Genomic DNA, 13864 nt, shown 5'->3' on the forward strand with positions numbered 1-13864 from the left:
ACACTGTGAAGATAAGGACAGGTTCTGCGGCAGAAACTCATGTGGCCCAATTAACCTGGAAATGACCCAAACTAATTGCAAGTATTAGTCAGACTGCTGCCATTTGTGCCATTTCTGGAGCATTTGTGCTGTTGTAGCATGTGGACAGAATGCCTATTACATTTCCGCGCCTATACACCCCCTGTTGCTGCATGCCGCAGCCCATCTTCCCCTCTTGTCGGCCCCCTGAAGCCCACAAATTTGTGAGGCAGCACTGTGACTTCACTTGTGTTTACCTCAAAGGGACAGTGAAAGGATTTTGACCCTGTGAGTTCAAATTGCTGCCACTGTGAAGGTGATAACTCCATAGCAACCGTAGCTCTTTCGGAATGTCTGAGGCTGAAGAATATGAGTGTTGATTGTTATATTCATGAAATACATTTTTGGAGGTAATAGCACCACATCACCTGATGTGTTGTTGCATTTTAGCTAATGCAAAATGGTTCTGATTAACTGTTTCGTGTTCAAGTTGCTCTAGCTTTGGAGGCGACCATACTTCCCAACTGTGAGACTTTGCACTGGCTGTCAATTATCTGTCAACGGTTGTCTTTTATCCTCACCTTTGATCATGAGCTGTGCGCCCGTGAACATACGGATAAGATCACGCTTCAGCTCCACATGGAGAAGAGCCAGCGGAGATGGACAAAACCTATGGCGAGAATTCCATCCCGACCTCTGCTTGGTGAGCTGTTAACAGTCACGTCCAGCTGGGAGGAGGCTCAGTCGCAGACCAAGAGAGATTAAATCTCTCTGGGAAATAGCTGGGTGTCCTTCCACAAGAGCCTTCTGGCATCCTTGCTGAGATTGCTCCCACCACATTCCAAAACTGAGCAACCAGGAGATAAAGGATAGACAAAAATAAGTCTAAACTGATCCAGCTGATGTCACCCAAACAGACTAAAAAAAATTGTTTGCACTGCCACCACGTACAATTTGCACATTTTGCAAGGACGAAAACTGGCCGTATGTAAATATACATAGAAAAGGTGAGAAAAGTTGGTCTTTTAAATGAAATTATCACAGATCTAACACAAATTAACCACATTAAACCCATGGAAAGAGTACAAATAAACCATCAAAAGAACAATCGAACCCGCATTTCATTAAGTGTCTTCACTTTGTGAAGGTAGGCCGACCCAAAATTTTGAATAATTAAAAAAACAAATTTTCTTAAAGACCCATTGGCAGAAACTTTTAATGGAAATCTATGCACATCGATAAATTACAACCCTACACATTCTCACTCCCAACTTGTCAGATATGGACGTAAGGTTCGGGCCGCTCCGCTTCACTTTTTGTCGTCCCCAACTTGTCGTTTTCAGATGCGCTGGTTGTTCTCATTAAATCACGGGTCCCCAACCCTGTGACGTGGTAAATGACCCAGAATCTGACCTGGGTTAAGGTTAGGGTGCCGGTTCGGTACTGGTCTAGTTCGCGGGGGTTGGGGATCCCTGATTAGCATTTGTGGCCCAGTATCAAGCGGTCCTCAGACTGGTACCGGTCCGTGGCCCGGAGGTTGGGAAACCGCTGATTTAATTTAACTTACGCCCATATATGACGAGTTGTGAGTGAGAATGCGTTGACAAACACAAGAAACATTTATGAGTTACATATTATGTATCATTAAAGACCAAAACTACATACAGTGGTGCAATTTGTACGTAGCGGCAGGGTGACACGGCCTTAAGAATGATTTCTTTATTTTGGAAAACACAATAATTTAATACTTTTGAATGAAAGAATGAATGTATGAATGAATGTTTTTGTAGGGGCGGCCGGGGTGCAGAGGTAGAGCGGTCGATTTCCGACAGGAAGATCGCAGGTTTGGTTCCCGCCCTGCCCACTTAAATGTCAAAGTCCCCTTGGCTAAGACGTTGAATCCCACATTGGTTCTGGTGGTTAAAGGTTGACAGTGTAATGTGTGTGTGCATGGGTGAGTAGGACTATAAAGAGCTTTGGGCCTTCTAAGAAGGTAGTAAAGCTCTATATAAATATATGCCCTTTATCATTTATGTAAAAGGTTTAAATCAAGTTTGACGTTTAATATGAATTGAAATAAGGTTAGCTTGTATAGCATAAAAATTACAATGCTGGACATACAACAAACCCTTATCCAGAGCAGCTAAAAACAGAAGCCAAATTGGTTTACACTAAACACAATTGTTTTTGACCCATTGCAAAAAGTGATGCAATATGGAGTCAGAGTACACGAGATAAAGATTGATTATGACTGCATTGAAATAACATGATATGGCCTCTCTAACTTTAAACCCGACAACTGGAAAGTCCCAGAGTTATTTTAATGCGTCTGGTCACATCAGATACTCTAAGGACTTTAATCATTTCAGATATTTTTGCCCTCTTCCCTCCCCCATGACCAAAATAAACCTGAAATTTAAATTAGAGCTCTAAATAGGCCATTCAGGTGGTCCAGCCTTCAGGTATTGGAGTGGAGTTTATTTGGATTTGGCTGTGTCTGTCCTCACATCTCATCTTCCTCAACTCTTGATGGAATATATAATTAGCAGCTCCTGCTCTGCATGCTGTACGGAATGGGAGCAAAAATCACACAGAGATAGATTATCTTTCAAGCTTCATCTGAGCCCAAGGTAACTGTTAAAGCCACAGAGCTGAAAGATGTGCCAAATTATCCCTCTAACTTTGTAGTCAAAGTTTATACAGCTCTCCGTCATTTTGCAGCTTTCTCCGGCAACTTGTTGCATGTTTTATTTTGAAATGTTGAAATCTTTTTGCAAGATAAATGAAACCAAAAATGACAAGGAGGAGCAGAGGATCAAACCTCCAGGTGTATGTAAATCAGATCCTGAAAGGGGATGTACCGCTGGCTGCTCTTGTGCAGATTTAAATGGAGCAATTTTCACCACTACTTTTCTCCAAGCAAATTCTTAACGTGCACTTTTAGAGTCATTTGACAAATTCAAGGAGGTTTATATAAAATTGGTTCCAAAAGTTGTCTGCTTCTGTGTTAATGAGAAGTGCTTCCATTTTATTTGGAAAGACTTGTTTTTGTGACATCCTGAACTTTACATTAAAAAATAAAAAAAGGGGTGACATGAACTGATCAGAAACCCAAGCCAGGATGAAAAAGTAGTAAGGTGTGATTATGGAAAAGTGAGGTCTCATTATGTGGGCTCCCCCGAGCAGAAAAAGATAAAAATAATCTCCAATTAATAATGAAAAAAGAAGAATAAAGACCTTGATGAATCCTTTTTTTTTGTCCTAGTATTTGACTGTTTTTAGGTGTACTATTTTATATTTCACACGATCCCTCCCAGAGGGTGGGACATTTCATAAATCTCTAGGATCATTATGCAAATATTTGCACAGAACGGCTGTAACACCTCAGGTACAGCGGCATTAAATCAGAATAATGAAACCCAATTAAATCAAACGCATCAAAATTTCAAGCTTCTTATTGTAAATCACATAATTAAACGCCTTAAAGATTTCCCTTTTTAAAAAATTAAAGTTCATCACTGGATGTGACAGATTTGTTGCATCTCTAGATATTTTTTTTAGTTTTTGATTTTAGTCTTCCTGTCCACCCTCCTCTGAGGTTTTCAGAGTCTCCACTGCCTTCAAATGTCTCATTCAGAGGCTTTTTTTCTCAGGGTGAAGTTCATGAGCTTGCATGAAGCCCCCAGATATCTGTCAGAGACGGTGATTTATCGCAGGACCTCTGCCACACTGCAGATAAACAGCAAAATTTAAGATCCAGCAGGTGTTTGAAGGGTGTGTATGTGTGTGTGTTTGTGTAATTTATGAGTGTGCTCAGACCGACACGTATGCTTAAGTGCGGCGTTTGGCCCTCAGGGGAAATACACTGCAAGCACATACGGCAGATGACGTTTGATTATTGTGATTACTTTTTTTTTTTTTTGTTTTTTTTTTTTTTTTCGGGGGACGGCACAAAATCTTGGCAACCCTCTCAAGTTATTAGTTTTGATATTCCGCGCAGAGAGGAGCCACAGGAACATGACTGGAGCAATGACCTTGGATCCTAGTCCTCAAAGCCCACAGCTGCTTCTTATTCATGCCATCCAATCAGTCTGATTTACACCTGGAAACCCAGGTGATCCTAATCAGCTGTAATTAACGAGCAGGCGGTGGAGGAAACCTGAGGAGTGGCAGGTGAATAACCGGGATATGGAAGCCAGATTGGACAAAATAAGAACTGAGACAGCAGCATCTCCTGACTGGATATTCTCAAACTTGGACCAAGAGAGAGAATTCAAGTTTGACATAAAACTCTCATCAAAAACTGCATTTGCTGTCTGGTTATCTTTATTTTTCTGCTCCCCAAACACGGCTTGTTTTCCACAACCCGTTTTAATTTCTATGTAATGAAATGATGAAATAAGACATAAAAAGTCTGATTTTAATTTAACAGCCAATATATTGTGAGTGAAATCTAATTGGAATTGTGTTTTGTCTTTCATCATAATGAGGAAATGTAAATTACTATGGTCAGTGGGTGTGTGATTAACTATTTCTCTCACGAATTATTGTTTGCTTCCAAAATATCAAGCCTTGCAGTTCAATATCTTTTCATAATTACTACATAAGCGCCACCCTGACAGCCTGCAGGGATAACTTGGAACTGGTACGATTTATGCTTGAAAAATTAAAGAATGTTTCTGTGCCGAACTTCAAATAAATTGCCGCCATCTAGTTGATTTTTTTTGCGCTTTGTGTGGCTGTCACCTGTGCCAGTCAACACATCCTTTCAGGAGTGGATTGAGGACAATGTCTGTTGACAGGCTCGCCATTGTTTGGCAAAGCCATTATTTCCTGCGTTGATGTGTCTGATTTCCCAAACTCGACAAGTTTGTTGACGTTAGCTTGATGTTCAAAACATTATAATTACATTTATATGCAGATTCAGGAATGCATGAGAATTGTTTACTTTGTTTGATTTCAATTATACTTCCGTGGTTCAGCAAAACTATTATATTTGATTTTACAATAAGTCACCTTAGTATATGCCAAAATCGAGGCATTTTAAAGTTTTTTTTTCATATTATAGACTTATTTAACCTGAAAAAGTATTTAATTAGTTTACTTCCTACAGTACACGTACACAATCTGGACTTGCCATATTTGTACTGAAATATACATAAAATATACTTCAAGTGTACCACTTTTCTGCCTGATGTCTTCTTCTTGTGTAGTTTTATGGCAGATGGCACACAGCATGAATGTACATTACCGCCACCTACTGATATGGAGTGTTGGTTGCAATGGATTAATTACTCAATTTATTAATTTAATTTTTTCCCGTTTCACTTTCGGGATTATTTTGTTCCTAAAGAATCAATTATAACTGCTGGTATTGCTTAAAATATCTTTAATTTCCCAAATTATTTCTTCTTTTGTACAAGGATCCTTCAAAAACCTTCTGTTCTTCCAGCTGTCAGACACTTCAGGTTCAGGTTGATAATCATCCACAGCTGTCTTCATTTAAGTTAATCATCCTCAATGTTTGGTTTTTCAATTCGCTCTTGTTAAGTCACCTGCCTCGCCTTTGTTCATAGTTTTGACGCATTTTGGGTCCGTCTCTTTGGTTCTGAGCGTCAAAAACTCACAAAAACTGTGCTATTTTTGTCATAATTGGCGTTACTGTGTGTGGTTATTCTCTTTTTTATTGTGTGAAACAGACTGCTAAAATCAAATTCCCATTTGTATTTATAGCAGGCTAAGCAGTCACTAAAGTAAACTGCTAAAGTGCAAAAAAAAGTGCAAACAAAATAAATATGACAGAAAGAAAAGGTTTAAATGCAAAATAAGACTTCAGGAAAATATGAGTGGAATTTCTTTTTTATAGAAGTCACAAAACAAGTCTAACCCATGCATTTACCTGAGATTAACTGTGGCATTTCTCTAAAAAAATAATATTGCATGTGCAGCCGCATGCTAATTTTTAGTATTCCTACAATAGATCTTAGGGCTGTGAGGGACCAACTTTTAGCCACCCAATAAGCTAAATTAGTTAATTTCATTTTTTTAACTTTCAAATGAAAGGATGCAATTGCTCCCAATTATCTATTGCAGTATGTCGAAGCAAATGCAAACTAAAAATGGTTAAATATAAGCAGTTTTTATGTAGGAAGTCATGAAAAATGTCAAATTGAAGAAAGAATATTAAAAAATGATGGCTACAAATAAAAAACAATGTGTGCTTCAGGGAAGCAACTGAAAAAGAGGATGTGTACACAGAAAATCCAAATTAATGCAACCATACAAAACGATAAAAATAACAATTTCATTTATAGAAAAGTTACTAAAGCTTCAATGTCAATTTTAGGTTCAAAAAGGTCAAATGTACATGTGCTCTCTTACTTTATCAAGCTATTTGGTGATGAGAAATACTTTATTTTTCTGGACCAAAATACATTTTCTGCACAGGAAATTTATTTGTATGGAAAGGCAAACTTTGTCCGAGCTTGAAATAGTACAATTGATATAGTAAACAAATATTTGGTAAAACAGAAGGAAAACTTCATGATTTTTGCTTTAAAGGTGAAAATATTGTAAATTTGCCAGCAATTTCTAAACATTTCCGCCAGTCTGTGCTTTTATAATCTACAGTGGTCCTACATTCTGAACAGGATTCTAGGTCTAAGCTGCAGAAACTGGTCAAAATCTCAACTTTGATTGTGGCTTTCTTATCCCAAAAAGTAAATACTCTTTCATCCTTTTTAGCATTTTAAAACATACTGTTCATTTGCAGAATGAGCAGCACCTCCAAGTGTCATGCTGTATTTGCAGCTATTTAAAACATCAAACTGCTTCAATGCTGCTGAGGATGCAATATCCGGCTGTCTTTCAACGTAAAACTTGAGAACGCGGCTGCTTTTTAACCTAAGACATGTTGAACCCAACCAACAAAGCCTTCTGTGATAATCAGCAAAGCGATGGAAGGATCAATTACCAGTTACTAAGCAACAGCCATGGCTGTGTATTGTTGAATCATTAAGGCTCCCGAAAAGGGATGCATTTAAACTGTTTTAATCCCCGGTGCTGAATAAAACTCCACTTTAATGTTTCTCTGGGAAAACAAGATCTTTAACTGAATGTGTGTCTGTGTGATTGCTTCATTCTTTGATGTAATGAATTCTGTATGCTCAAGAGAGGAAAATAACACTTAAGACCACCTTAAAAAAGTACAACAAAGTCTAAACACGGAGGAGATATGAGGGGTTGCTTGGTGCTGTTTGGGATTGGGAGTCTTTCTGATGTTTTCAGTGCACAGAAGTGATTAAAAAAACTATTGTCTGTACACAATGCATCTTAATTGCGTTCATTAGATTGATGATCCTCATCAAGGCAAGATTGTAAAAAGGGACGCTTAATTATTTCTCACAACTTCTGGTTACGTTTTTTTCCTTTTCGTATAAAAATAATGGATTCGGCTGGGATGCTCCTTAAAAAGTGTAGCTTGATGTTTTTTGTTTTTCATTTACAATCAGAGTGACAGGACCACAGGGGGCCAAAATTGGGCTTTTGTGCACCCAACCCAAGTCTGAAGACAAAATCAAAGCCAAATCAATAAGGCAAATCATACAAAAGGAACTTTGAATGTTGGGTCTTTGACTGGAAAAACTGGCCAACATGATGGAAACGAAGTAAAGTGGATATTCTGTGTTTTCAAGTGGAGAGGGAGCAGGTTTATCGATTGGGAGCAGATTCAAGCTGTTTTATCGTGATGTGGATGGAAAGAGTAACTGAGTTGGAATGACCCTGAAGAAAGAGTTTCCAGTGAAAAGTAGACAATAGGCTGATGAGTCTGAATCTGAAAGTTGAAGGCGTGATGTTGAATCTTGTTAGTGGTGTGCCCCACTAGAGGTGAAAAAAAAATCTGAAGAGAGATGGATGAAGTGATCCAGGATATCCTTACAGAGGTTAGAGAAGGTAAAGTGGGACATTGAGCGGATAGAAGAAGACAGGGTGCTAGATGAAGGAAACAAAGGTGAACGAGGACGTGTTTGACAGGTTGGCAATATGGAAGGAGAGGTGGATCTGTACAATCTGACAGACAGACTGATAGAAATAGTTCGACAGGAATCCCTGTGGATCATGATGTTTGCAGATGACATTGTGATCTATAGTGAGAGCAGGAAGCAGGTGGATGAACATCTAGAAAGGTGGAAGAGAGAGGAATGGTCAGAGTATCCGTAAAGGGAGGAACTCAAGTGGAACGGTGAGATTAGAGGGAGCAGGGGTGAAGAAGGTGGAGGAGTCTAGATAGAACAACAAATAATGTGGAAAATGGGAAATGGTGTGTACTTACATAATGCTTTTTTACCTTGATTTAAGGACTTTACAGTCACAGTCTCTACCAAAGAGACAAGGAAGGATGGAATCAGGAATGAACCATCAGACCAGAGTAGCTCATGTTAGATATTTTGGGGATAAATGCTGATTGAAATGGTTTGGACAAATTTAGAGGAGGGACAGTGGTGTTGACAAAAGGATGGTGAGGCTGAAGATACGTTTTTCAACATCCTTATATATTTTTCTCTTCCTGACTGGGCAGGATTAAACCATCTGAAGGGCTGGATAAGGCCCGGGGGCCGGATGTTTGACACCCTTGGGTTAGATATGGTGGGTAGTTGAGGGAGCAGCTGAAAATTAGAGAAGACAGAGAGTCTTCTTTAGTACAAATACAATAAAATACAATTTTCCTTTTTGACCAGTCAGACCTGATATAAAAAGATTGAAAACAAAGATTTGCTACTCATAATTCTACAGAGATTAAAAATGTACCAAAATATGAGCTCAGTGAACACCCTTTAAAAAAATAGTGATCAAATATTTTATATCAGGTTTGATTCTTTAAATTCTGTTTTAGATTTTTTTCTTTATTATCCTTGAATTGATTTTTCGCTTTCAAGACTGAAGATCACAAAAGATGATTACTTTAGTTATTTATGATCAGCTGATGAGTTTAAGTTATATTCTCCCCTAACACACATCATTATTTTTTTAGTTTAGTTGCTTCAATATTGAAAACGTCAGATTGTAAATGTTTACATTATTTCTCAATCGAGCTTCCCTTTTACTATTTCTTTATTTCAGATGCTCTACTGCACATGTGTCAAAGTCAAGGGTTAGGGGCCAAATCCCTTCTTGCTTATTTCTAACTTGTGTAATTTTGACAAAATATATTTTTACAGCTAGTAAAATATTGAAAGTTACTTAAGGTTTAAGTTGATTTATTCTAAAATAATATCCCTGCCTGTTTGTTATTTATAGTAATGTTAAAAAGTTACATTTTTAAAGTTTAAAAAAAAACATTTTTTAGTGTGTTTAATAAATGTTTATCCTGTTTGGCCCGCAACCTAAAGTGTGTTTTGGATTTTGGCCTTTGGACAAATGTTTTTTTTTTTCTTTTAGTATATTTTTGCATTATTAGTTATACTTTGTAAGTTTTTAAGGCAACTAAAAAACAGATTAACACCTACAAAAATAAAAAAAAGTTTTTTCATAATGAAAAAAATAATGGATTTATTTTATTTTATTAACTTTTCAATATTTTCTCTCAAACAGAAACACTTTTTTTTAAATCAAGCGTCTGCTGCACTGTGACATGCACATGTGAATCGCACAGTTTCTCCTTTGCTTGAGGACCATCATATCATTTAGGCATTTTATAAGGCTGAACCTTTGTTACAGAACTGACTTTGTGTGCGAAGATGCGATAGTCCACTCTAAAACAGGTCAAATGAAGTCACTCAGCCTGCAACATCCCACTCAACAGAAGCCACAGTGATAAAGGGCAGAGAGGTCTCAGCTTGCACACTCATCATGTATAATTACAATTTTCCTTTTTTTTATTCCTAATTGAACAATTGGCCTCTCCTTACAAAGTCATTTCACTTCTCTCTGACTCCATTTGTTCATCTTTTTCACTGTGCGGGTCACTGAGTGGGGCAGAAAGTACAGCCACACATTATCTGCCATAGATGATACCCCCCACCTCCCCTTCCCTTCACCAGACTGCTCCCGGCTGCTTATCAGCCACCAGATGAGATCAGGACAGTAACTGCCATGGTGGAGTTTCAGCAGAGGACAGTACAGAACACCTTAGCAAGAACCTGGAATGTATACAATTTAAGAGTTGTAATAAAATGGTCAGGAAGAAATGACATTTTTGCTATGAAGCAGCAAAAAATGATAGCTTTCTTGTCTTACCAACCCAAACAGAAACCTATCATTTTGTTTTACGCTCTAGTAAAATGGAACATTAGTTATCCATCAGAGTGAAATGTAGTGATGCTGTGACAAAAACTGGAGGAAGAAAACTTTTTACTAAACGTGTTTTTTTTTTTCTGCATATTTGCTCCACAGAGTATATGCAAAAACTTGTGTGAAAAACATCCACAAACACAATACAATACAGCCTGAATATTCATATCTTTATATAAAAACTAAGTGTGATAATAAAACAGAAGTGGAATTACAGTCTAATTTTATGCAAAAAATATGGATAACTTTTGAGAAGACTTATTTTGTGAAGTGTCATCAACAGTTTCATTAATATCTTAAAAGTAATATTAATTCTCCAAAGTGCTATGTTTCTTGTGCAAATGCAAGTTTTTTTCTTTTTTTTTTTGCTAGAAATGTAGGAAATTATCCCATACTTGAAAATAAAACATACTTTTTTTGTCAGGGGCCCCATAACAAACCAGGTTTAATCTCTTCTTCCATTAATATCTGCAATTTTGTTAACTAAACTTTTGCATTGTGTGCTTTAAACTGTTTATTATACTTCAATAAATCCACATATGTTGCCTTTAGCCACCCTTTAAAAGATGCTGTGTGAGCAAACAGCTTCAGCTCTCAGCACACTCATTTTTAACAATTCATAGCATGTATCTGTGCTCTTGTTCTTGGCCGTGGACTGCGCCTCTGGCTCATTTTGGCTAGGACCTCACCCCCACCTGTCCCTCAGTCCTATGTGGCTGAACTCTATTCAAATACGTAGTTGTAGAGTTAGATAAGCTAATTGCTCTTTAATAGTCCTAGTAAATCGCCTGTTCATCCTTGGAGAACATCTCTCCTTCATGGAGTCCGTAAGGTTTCTTCTTTTTTTTCCTGAATCAGGTTTTTCAAGAGTTTTTACTTACTGGGAAGGAGGGCCCAAGGACAGGGATAACCAGTTTTATTTAGTCTGTTTAGTTTAGCAATCAGCTATTGTTTATATTTTATGATCGACCTTCTGCTTCTGTACAATTACCGGCATATTGGGCTACATAAATAAAATTGAATTAAATTGAATATTTGACTAGCACGTTTTTGAGACCCCTATCCCATTAACATGATCAAAACTTTTCTTAAAAAAATTATTATGTACATCGGTGCATGCTTTCTGCCCTGTAGTTCACCATCATTCCACTAGGGGCAGTAAAGGGGCTTCCTGCTCATTTAAAAATGGCTGCTTCCTTGAACACTTTTGCAGGGACTTCCAGAAAGCTTTAAATCAACTGAAACATTCAGTTTATTTAAATCCAGATTAAAGATTCACCTGTTCCCAGCTGCATTTGATCAGTTTTTATTCAAAAGTTTACATCTACACTGTTACTTTAAATTAAAGATCTTTTTAGCTTTCTTTTTTTTTATTTGATTGATTACTCCCTTAATATTTCTTTTGAGGGTTTGATGTAAAGCACTTCGATTTTTCTTTGTAAATTAAATGTGCCTACTCATAATTTTTAGTAATACATTATAGAGAAAATGAAAAACGATTTTGATGAACAATAAAAGTTATCCAGACATTTCATGTTTTAGTTATTTTCATTGATTTTCCAACTCTTAAAAGAAGGTTTACTCTGCAAGTCGCTCATGTACATGGTGTATTTTTGTTTTTCATTGATTTAAAATTGATTTGTTACTTACTTAACATTTTATAATTCATTTTAGGATCACAAAGGAACTTTTTAAAAATGTTTGATGTGTTCTTACTAAGTAAAAATCGATTAGGAGTCCTTTTCTTGGGCAGGTTTGTCTTTCCTTTTTTTTTTGTCCATTCTACATCAATCCCTGACGCATCTCTGTTTTTGCTGAACAGCCTCATCTCAGCACTTAACCTCCAATTTGCATAAGTCATTACTGTTGTCGGGACTAAGGAGGCCATAAATTTTGCTAAGTGTTCATCTGTCGCAGGAAGTTTTAAACCACTTTTTTCCCCCCTTTACATTTCTTGACAAATGGGAGACAGAAACTGCACCCAATGCTGAAACCCCATTAGTACACCTGATGAGCTAAGCACTTTTATTCGTACCTGGCTGCTGTGAAAAATCATTGGTCACATGTGAGCATCTCTGATAACCTATTTAAAAGTTACTCTTGTGTTTTCATGCTCTCTTTGTTTACTTGAATCCACACCGGAGACATTTTTTTTCTTTTTTTTTTTAAACCCACTGGGATGCTTGTAGAAGACTTTCTCCTCCTGCCAGCATCAATTACAGCAAATGTTTGCTCCGACAAATAGGAAGCAGGGATTTCTCCTCTGCGCCATCAATAAACAGAACATGAGGAAAAACAGAAAACTCAATAGCAGCAGTCCCTTTTAGGAAAACAGCTCTTCCTTCAGCACTTTTGACAGATGCTGAGGTTAAAGCGCTTGCGCTCAGCTGGGACGCTGGAGAGCAGACTCGTCTGTCTAGGTGTGTGTGTGTGTGTGTCGGGGGTGCCATTGAGGCCACATCAGAGAGCCGAGCTGACATTCCCGGGTCATTGGAGGCAGACGGGAAACAGCTGAGACAGGGCGCAGGAGTCCCTTCTTGGCGATAAAGAAGAGTTGAGAAGGAGCTGACAGGATTCCAGGATTCCTCCTGCCTGAGCTCATTTATTTTGAGCTGACACACATAATGAAGCCACCGAAAGTTTTGTCATGAGGGACAGGATTTGGTTCCACTTGTGTCGGAGCTGTAGTCCTCTTCCTTCAGCTGATTATCCACATTGAATCGGGCATATTACCCCTAATTAGGGCAGCATCTCCGCAGAGCTGAAGGAGTGTGGGAGGTTCAAGTTGCTCCCTTCATACACCAAGGAGCCAATTGTTTACCACGGCTCTTCTAATTCTCCGAGCTCATTGGCATAAAGGGCATCTTCCAACTTGTACTCCCTCCACTTTCATAATAACAGTCATTATCTCCAGCACACATCTTTCTGCTTCATTTAAGCAGTTCTTAACAGGGGACATCTATCACTGAGGTGCTGCTTTTCTGCGGTCGTACTGACCTCCAGCGACTCTGATTTATTCCTGACCATGTCCACAACTCTCGCCTCTCACTGCGGGACAAAGCTGCCGCGCTTTTTAATTATGAAGACTTCATTTAAAACTTCATTAGTCGCAGGGTAGTCTCTGGACGGGACGACACGGGCGAGCAGCAGCTTCTCAGTCTTCACCTTTAAAGGACATGAGGGCATTTCAATCAGGCAGGTAAATAAAATGTCATGCATGTTTGCTTTATTATAAATGATGATCACAGTTGGGGCACTTTGAGCGTTTTTTCCCCCCAACTTGCTTCAACAAGAATGAAAAAAGATGCTGCTGTGAAGAGTGGCAATGAAGGTCAGGAGGAGCAGACAGCTGCATCTGGACAAACACAAGGACAGCTCCACCATCCAAAAACAAAAAAAAAAAAACTGTACTCAACCAATTATTCACCATTAGGGACCGTCTCCTGCTAAAGTGCAGCTTTTGTTTTTTGTTTCAAAAACACTGTGAATGTGGCCATCTGCAGCAGCAGAAATTGTAAGCATGTTTTTCCTTTCTCTTCCATTAAAGAGGATAAAA

The sequence above is a fragment of the Oryzias melastigma genome, linkage group LG20, assembly GCF_002922805.2.
Source record: "Oryzias melastigma strain HK-1 linkage group LG20, ASM292280v2, whole genome shotgun sequence".
Lineage (NCBI taxonomy): Eukaryota > Metazoa > Chordata > Actinopteri > Beloniformes > Adrianichthyidae > Oryzias > Oryzias melastigma.